The sequence below is a fragment of the Columba livia genome, chromosome 7 (genome assembly GCF_036013475.1).
Source record: "Columba livia isolate bColLiv1 breed racing homer chromosome 7, bColLiv1.pat.W.v2, whole genome shotgun sequence".
NCBI classification, from domain to species: domain Eukaryota; kingdom Metazoa; phylum Chordata; class Aves; order Columbiformes; family Columbidae; genus Columba; species Columba livia.
This window is the reverse complement of record NC_088608.1, coordinates 675379-684056: the sequence shown is the minus strand read 5'-3', so window position 1 is coordinate 684056 and position 8678 is coordinate 675379. Positions and strand designations below refer to the sequence as shown.

Below are 8678 nucleotides of genomic sequence, written 5' to 3'. Positions count from 1 at the left end.
TCCATCCTGCTCACCCCAGCCCACAGCAGCTCTGCCTCTGTACACCCCACACATGTTTTTTTAATGGAAGCTACCTGATCTGTTTTTGTTGTCTATTCCTCTACTTTTACCAAGCTGCCAGCTCGGCATGGCATTTGATCATTAGAGAGGCGTTATTTAATTTATTTTTTACGTACTGCAGTTAATTACACCGTCTCTGATTATGCTGATAATTTTTGCTCCTCCTCAGCCCACTAATCAACAACTACTCGCAGGTCTTGTGGCAACACCGACGCGCAGGACACGACGACTTGATTTGTTCTTGGTGTGAACCGATTCAGACTGCTCAGCGTCCTGTTCGGGATGTTTCGAGGGTTTTTTCTTACCTGACTTTGCCGAGGCGAAAGAGCTGCTATAGGAACTTGAAAAGTCCTGGGAAAAGTGAGGCTGGGACACGAGCAGCGTCAAAAACACTATACCTAGGGGCCTATTTTTTCATTTAGCAACACAGAAATGAGTATTTGACTGCAAAATGACACCAGCTCGCCATAGTGATACCAGTTTACTCACCAGGAGGGTTTCCCCATGTACTCATGGCTCTTTATTTTTCCTTCTTTTCAAGGATGCTCTGGGTAACTATTTCTGTGATATCATGTGCCGAGGTCTTTCAAATTTCTGCTTTGCATTAAAGACAAAGAATTCTTCACAATTAATGTGCTTTGAGGGTTTCCTGTCACAGGAACGTAATTAACTCTTTGCTGGCCTAACTAATTTCTGCATTTTAAAAAGTAGTCTGATAATGACAAAAGTGGAGCACTCAATCCACAGGATAGCCATTAACTGCACTCAGTTATTGTGCAGTCTCTATTCAGACCACAATTACTGTCAGAGAATTGCACTGGAAGCTACCTCTTGTACGCAAACAAGAATACCATTCATTAAAGGCCACTTTCAATAAAATACAATCTATATTTTTAATGAATATTTGAGAAAGAAAATACAGTCCTGGATTCAGAAACATGCAATACAGTTATTATTCTTTTAATAACAGACTTTCTCAGGTACAGCCACTGACAGATGTTGGAGAGGCAGCAGAAATGAGATGGCCGGTGTAAGAGCTTTGACTCAAGAAATGAAAAGCAGAGCTCATGGTAAACTAAGTCCATGTTAAATAAGGCTTTCCTGGAACCACCTACAGCAGACACAGCTTCCCCAGCGGCTTTTATTGATGTCCATGGGCTAGTACACTCGCCTTAAACCTTTCATGCCCGGTTAAATATGGGAACACGGGACCCCCGGTGCCCCCCCGCGGGGTGAACCCTCGCACCCGCACAGCGCTGCCCGTGTCCAGCCCCACCGCCCCGCTCCGTCTCTGGGGCACAGTGTGGCAAAGGAACCTTCCATCTCCGCTCTTAGAGAAGTAAAAACTTGGTTTATAAAAATCCGTATTTTCCCTGTGAACCATGGACATTGCCTCAAGGCGGAACGGCCAGAGTTTCAGCAGCAGAGCGTGTGCGACGCTTCGCACAGAGCTGTGTCCGTGGGTTCCGCAGGACACGGGCTCCCGGCCGTGCGGCACAGCCGGTGGCTCCTCGGCCCGTTGCCGCCCCCGCTGCCCAGCTGAGGGGCCGGGAACGCTCCCGGGCCGGGGACTCCTGCTGCGGGCAGCCGAGACGGTGCTGAGAACGGCCCGGCGGGGGCCCGGCAGCGAAACCTACGGGCAGCGGGGCCGCTGCGCCCGGCGGAACCCGCTCCGGGGCGACGGGACCCGGGAGCGGCGGGACGGAGCGGAAACGGGGCGGGTACACGGGGCGGCCGCCGCCCGCCCGGCTTTGCGGGGGCTGCGGGGGGTGCGGGGGAGCCGGCGCGGCCGCCCGCCACTTCTGCACGGCAACATTGCCCTCTTTCGGCGGAGCGGCGGGGAGCGGGCGGCGGGGAGCGGGCGGCGGGGAGCGGGCGGCGGGGAGCGGGCGGCGGGGAGCGGGCGGCGGGGAGCGGGCGGCGGGGAGCGGGCGGCGGGGAGCGGGCAATGCCCCCCGGCAGCGCGGCCCCTCTCCCCCAGGTGCGCGGTGCTGCCCTGAGCCGCCCCGCCTGCCCGGGCCTGGGCACCCGCGGGGCCGGGGGAGCCGCCGGCAGCACCCGAAGCAGCGGCTGCTGTGCCACCGGCTCCTCGGCTGCTTCCCGGGCTGCGGGCGCGCTCCATGGCCCGGGGGGCTTCTCTCCGGTGACCCTGCCCACGGGAAGAGACGCGGCCCTGACACCAAGATGTGGCCCCAGGCTTCGGGTCCCGGCCGTGGGGCGCAGCTGAAGGGGGTCACCGCAGCGGGTCTCCCCAGGGTGCTGGGCAGCTTTCCGGCAGGGTGAGCCAACACCATTCCCGTAACATCCCACGGCCCCGGGAGGCGCAGCACGTCCAGGCGCCATTTGTGTCCGTAACCCTATAGAAATTCATGTGGTTACAGGTTTCTTCAAAGACTGAGTTTGAGAAAAGGCTTCAGGAAAACGCCTAATTCATCATGACATTTACTGCACAGTCAGGCTCAGCTCTCTCAGTGCTGAGGTTTTCTGTTCACGCACAAGACAATTCAAAGGAGATCCAAATTTTAAGGAAAACATTGATTTTATAGGGAAGGAGAAGAGAACCTTTAGCTGAGAAGTCAAAGTATTTTGCACAAGTATTCAGCAACAATGTTGCCTTTCTACACCTTTGTGGTTTAGAGGTAGCTGGAAATTAGCAGTCCCTCAATATTATTTGCTATATCTTCTTAAATGTGTAGAAACAGGTAAGCAATGCGAAATTGCCACATAATAAAATACTGACTTTAATATCAGAGGTTAAATATGTTGCAATAGGATACCTGCTCTTCCTTAACCCCATCTATTATTTTTAAACATCAGAAGTATTTTGTGCAATGTCTCCTGTGCTCTTTCAGTGCCCAACTGCCATTCTGAATTCAGTGACAATTACCATCGACTCTTTCAGGTTTGTCAAAATACCATCTCCTCCCATATCAGCGATCCAGGAGTGCCACAGGGCTCTCTCCAGCCGGGGCTGAGGGGAGATCCAGGCACAGGCTTCAAAAGGAGCAGTGAGGGGTCCCCAGCATCGCTCTGCACATCTACTGACACAGAGCAGACTCCTTTCTTCTCTTTGTGCACGTCAGGCTTCTGGCCAGAAGACTTTGGAAAAAAAGGTGAGGCAAGCAAGGTAAAATATACAGAGTGTGTATGTGGATGAGGGATGGAGCCTGTCAGCGCAAAATGAAGCTCGACAGCTGTACACTGATTTTTTAAGGCCCCTGGCTTGTGTGGGGTGAAGCACTGGGCAAAACGGGGACCTGTGGCAGGGCGCACAACTCAGGCGCTAGTCTGGAGGGGTATGAAGAGCTGTGATAGGATCTCTTTTAGAAAATGACGCTGCTGTAAGTGCACTCAGGTGTTAGCAGGACCAAAGGGTTGCTCCTCTTCTCATCCTGGGGTCCTCCTCTTCTATGTGCAGCTTCCACAGCCAGGTTCCAGTGTGTGCCAGGCGCCACTGGCTGGTTTCACGCGCAGAAACCCACTTTGGGTATTTCAGCGGGCTGCCACAGCAGTTGTACCAGCATGAACTCGGTGTTTATGTGACCTTCCTGACAACTGTCTTCTCTTCAACATCATTTTCACTGGATTCTCCTTGGATCCAAAGGAATTTCTCACCATTACCTGGGATTTTTATCCTTTCGGATAAAACTATGAATTGATTTAGTCCTTTTTTCACCAAGCGTTTCCTCCCAGGATAACCAGCACTTGAAGGTGGCCCTGCCCGAGCGGCTGGTTTCGGGGGGCTCTGGGTGTTCCCCGTGGGGTCCGGCCCCCGCAGAGCCCCCAGGCTTCCCCAGGCAGCAGTGGCAGAGGGAACTCCAGCTCTGTCCTGCCCGGCCCTCTGCCCGGTGGGGCTTGGTTGAGCCCGGAGCCTGCTGGCCTTGTCCAAGCTGAAAAGTAATTAAAGCCGAATATGTGAAAAAACCTCCTTAACGATGAGGTGAGATTGCATGGCGGTGTTTCTACTGCACAGCTAAGGTTGGCTAAATTACGAAAGAAGTTGGTAACAGGTCCTGTGTGGCAGTTTATAGACCTGAATATGCAGAATGGCCAAAGAGGGAAATTTCCAAGACCGCAGAGAAATGACTCCCCGGGGAGGTAAAGAGTAACGTGGTGGGAGGGGGCCCTGAGGGATGGAGTAGCTTTCTCTACTACAGCACTCATTCCCAAAATGACTTTTGTTTCTCCAAACCAAAACTATATTTAGTTAAGATTTTACAAATGAAAATCTTAATAATCATGAAAAAGAGAAATAAAAATATCATTGGTGGTGTTAAATACTAACATGGCTATTTAACTTAATGGCATCGCTCATGCCGATAAATCCAAAGGTATCCCTCCCCCTTTCTCCCTAGTGGGATAAACACAGTTTGTCACATTGAGAGAATATTCCATAGTGCAAGAACAATCAGAACATATTGTTGGATCCAATTTTCTATCATTTACTTTTTGATGTCAAACAAAAGTAAAGCTCAGTACACAATTTAGTCATGGGTGGAAGGAGAATTAGCCATATAATGCAAACTACTTTTGGAGGTAAAAGTTGAGGGAAATGTGGCTTGCATTAATTCACATTGTTCGCTGCCCTTACTGATGCAATGAAAGGATTTTGATTTTCATTATTATGTACTTTGCATGTTGCTTGTATTAAATCAATGGGCTACTTACCTCCTTGTTTTTCCTGCAGCTGATCTAAAAGGCTTTTTGAAAGAAAACTGAACTGGCGCAGACGAAGACTGATTCTTCATCCATCTGACATGTCACGCCAACAAATGGGGTTTTGTGCACTCTGTCAGTGTCTTAATCAGAGCGTCACGCCAGCCCGCAGCACCTCCCCAGCTCCAGACCTCTCCCAGCACTTAATCCTTCAACTTGTGTACCTTGTACAGACATTCCGATGAGGGCCGATAATACCAGAGATTTACATGTTTCTGTCATCGCCTGGATTTGTCACACATCGCAGCCGGTGGCCTCGCGCCCCGGGCCAGGGGAGGGGAGGGAGCGCTTGGGTTTGCTCTGGCGGGGTGTCCCGTGGGCTGCTGTGCGGGGACAAATGGGCTCAGCTGGTGAACAGGGCAGGGAGGGACGCGTGGCTCGGGGACATATGTGCCACTGCCGAAACCCTGTAGCCCAGGGGGCCCCCGGCCATTGGGTTCTCAGGTTCACTCCACCTGGGCAGCAGCACCCCGATGTGCCTCCCAACCCAGGGAGGTTGGGGAAACACGTGAAACTAACCCAGAGCTGGAGAAAATGCACCTTAGGGACAACCCTCGGACATCCCTGGGGTGTCTCCAGGGTGACACTCGGTGACCCCGCTCCTCAGCCCAGCTCTGCACCGGGGTGAGCACCACGTCCCCCTCTGCCACAGCAGGTGGGTGACCAGGATCACCCAGGTCCACCAGGAGGCCAGACCCACCCTCAGCCTTGGTGCAGACCAGCCCTCAGCCACGCTCCTGACACCTTTTCTTCCTTCAGGAACAAACCCTTCCAGCCACAAACTGACAGCCCTGCACCCCACCCTGTCCCCAGGAGAAGGGCTGAGCTTTGCTCCTACACAGGAACTTAAAACCAGGTGCTAATTCACATCAGCCATTGAATTGCCCACAGCTGCAGGAACTGCACCACCAGGTGTTCTTTATTACAGCCTGATTTCACTTCTGCCAAGTGAGGGCGTTGGTCTCTCCTCCCCAGTAACGAGATAAAACAGCCCCAAGTTGCACCAGGGGAGGTCAAATCTTGGGAACAATTTCTTCCCCAAAGGGCTGTGGGGCATTGGAACAAGCTGCCCAGGGCAGTGCTGGAGTCACCATCCCTGGAGGGCTGGACAGATGGACAGGAGGTTCTCAGGACACGGGGCAGGGCTGTGGAACGGTTGGACTTGGTGATTCTGAGGGGCTTTTCCAACCAAAGCGATTCTATGATTCTAAGCCCACAGCTAAGGGCACACAGTGATGTTTCCATCCCAGAGCTGCCCTGATGGCTGCTGGGTTGGTGACATCTGCAGCAGAGGGTGTCACAGTGGTGCTGCGGCCTCTGTTGTCCTCAGCTGCCATGCGGCAGAGTTCTGCCAAGTGCCTGTCGGTGTCATTCAACAGCACCAGCAAAAGGGCTAACAGAACGGATCGTGAACGTGCTGTAGTTCTGGCATTCTTCAAAGCAGTAAAGCATCAACCCCTCGCAGCAGAGATTTTTTTAAACCGGAATCTGGTCTTTGCACACCCCTGCAATAGCTGCCTGCTCCTGCTTGCCGTCCCTGTGCTCCCTGGCACCAGGGCCATCGGGGAACGTGATTGTCCTGGCTGCAGGCTCACAGGTTGCAAGCCCATTCAGGCATTGTAGGGCTGCACATTAGCTGATACCCTCTCTGTATGCAAACACTGTTGAGAAAATGGAATTGTAACTCTTGTTGATATTAATTTCTACTGTAAAAATGAAACGGCCACTGCACATCCTACCAACGCGGGCTGGACGCCACCGCGAGCCCGCAGCCCGGTGACAGCTGCCGCTGCTGAACACACGTCCAGCTGATGCTCCCGACTGTCTGAGCGGGTCCTGCTGCCCCTCGCGCCGTGCTGTGCTCCCTCTGGAACGGCCAGGTTGGTAAGACCCGCTTCCTCCTGCTGGGAAGTTAAACCATGGAAATAATTAGTAGTCACCTATGGTAGCAACCTGCAAATACTTTAAAGGCTTTGGGGTTTGGTATTAAGGGGAAAGGAAGGGAAATGGAAAATAATGGGATAAGGAAAAGCAGAACATGGGCTGGGACAAGTGATCTCAGCCGCTGGTGCTGGGACGGGACCCAAAGCCGCACACGGCGCTGTGCTGGCTCCTCGTGCTGGGGGTCCCCGCTGGCCAAGGGGCTGCAGCTCGCTGGGTTGTGCTGGCGCTGCTGGGGAAACTGTACAATGAAAACAGAAATTGTGACCAGAGAGTGCTGCTTTTTTTTTGGCCAAAAGGCAGTGAAGCTTGTTCTCTCCCTTTCCTGAACGTGGTTTGGCTCAACCTGAACCATTCAGTTCAGCCAAAAAGAAAAGGCAGCACTTGGTGCCAGGGTGGGCATTTTTCCTGCCTGGCCACCTCAGAGGAATCCTGGCTCTGTTCTTACACTTCAGAAGCTCGACTGTGAAATGTACCATGTCCTGTTTCAAAGCACTTCTCAGATTCAGGCTGAGCTGCTGAACAGTTTCAGTCCCTTCCCTGACGCTCCCACCCAGCACAGCCCCGGCCGTCCCGTGGGACCGTGGGGGACACGGCCACCGAGCACAGGGGCTTTGCTCAGGGGTACGAGGCCTCTGACCCCCGCTGGTGTGTGCCCGTGTGCTTCTGGCAACAATCCCAGCCCTTCTGGGGAAAAGATCACAATAGATCCTGAAACTGTAGCTGAGCTCCGAAAGTTCAAGGAGCAGCAGAGACAATGTCACCCCGAGGTGGCCCGGTGCTGGCGTGTGGTGTCTGTGTAGGGCCTGCACCCCTAACGGTGGATTGAGAGGTTGGATGGACACAAACATCCCTGGGGAACGGGAAAATACAAAGGAAAAAATCCTCGTGGCTGAGCACAACAGGTATGTTCTGCAGCACTTTAAATGAGGCTCCGGACGCTTGGTAGAGAAAACAGCTGTCCAGAGGTGGCACATTTAACTCAGCGTTTATTTTCTCTGCCAGAATTCTACCAAACTGTCCGTCAGGGTCCCATCCCGGTTCCCACCAGCCTTTCAGCTTCTCCTGCATCATTGTCTCCCGAACCGTGGATGTGCAGCCAGCTCTGTGCCGCTCACAATGCCGAAACCGCTGCTCTTTGTCCGGCATCCAGCCTGTCTGGCATCTGACATTCGCGGTGCTCAGCGCTCGGCATTGTCCCGGCACGTCCCTCATCCCCGCCAGCCGCCAAAAAACCCACAGCCAATGGGATGCTGCCCAGAGAAATCAAACATGCTCATTCAAACGCTCCAGAAACCAGAATGCTAAGGAAAAAATATATTCTGTAGAGGGCAAGAAATAAAGTAGAAGATTTCAGCCTGATCCCAGCCCAGCTCCCAAATGCCAGAGTGTCAGCAGCGCGGACTTGGCACCGGCTGCAATAAAAAGTTGTAATTCATGGCCGAATAAAGTGTAGCCTCTATTCTGTGCAACCGTAATGCTTACATATAATCACTCCAACACATATTTTAAAGTGCATTATGCAATACATAAAAAATAATGATTTTGAGACAAATTAAGCTGTAACAGCCTCAAATCAGTTTGCCTACACAGTTAATATGTTGATTAATGTCCTGTTAGGACTGAGACACTCATTTTTATCTCATTATTCAACTCAGTGTTTTCCCATAGCTATTGAATAAAATTGTAATTATTGCTCTAAATTATGTTATTATTAACTTTCACATGGTGTTTCTTGATAAACAGCAGCACAAACAGAGGGCTGCTGGTGCTGAGGAGACCAGAATAAAAAATACTTAAATAAATAGAACTGTTCATCAGCACGACTTCTCATGTTAGTGTCACAGAACCCTCAGCTGCGTGAATAAGAAGCGAAGAGTAGTTTGTAAAACACCCCACCCAAGCTGGGAGGCGGCTGCTCCGGGGACGGGTGCCCAGGACGTTTTTCCATGAAGAGCCCT

General features: G+C 52.2%; 1 long non-coding RNA gene across 2 annotated transcripts; it reads left to right on the top strand.

Annotated features, from left to right (window-relative positions):
* The first annotated feature begins 1792 nt into the window (after positions 1–1792).
* LOC110364428 (uncharacterized) lies at positions 1793–4990 on the top strand. 2 transcript variants are annotated; one of them, XR_002423192.2, is made up of 3 exons: positions 1890–2339; positions 2963–3173; positions 4748–4990. It is a non-coding gene; the product is annotated as an uncharacterized LOC110364428 (long non-coding RNA). The 2 variants fall into 2 exon arrangements; XR_002423188.2 differs by having other exon boundaries at positions 1793–3173.
* The last annotated feature ends 3688 nt before the right edge of the window (positions 4991–8678 follow it).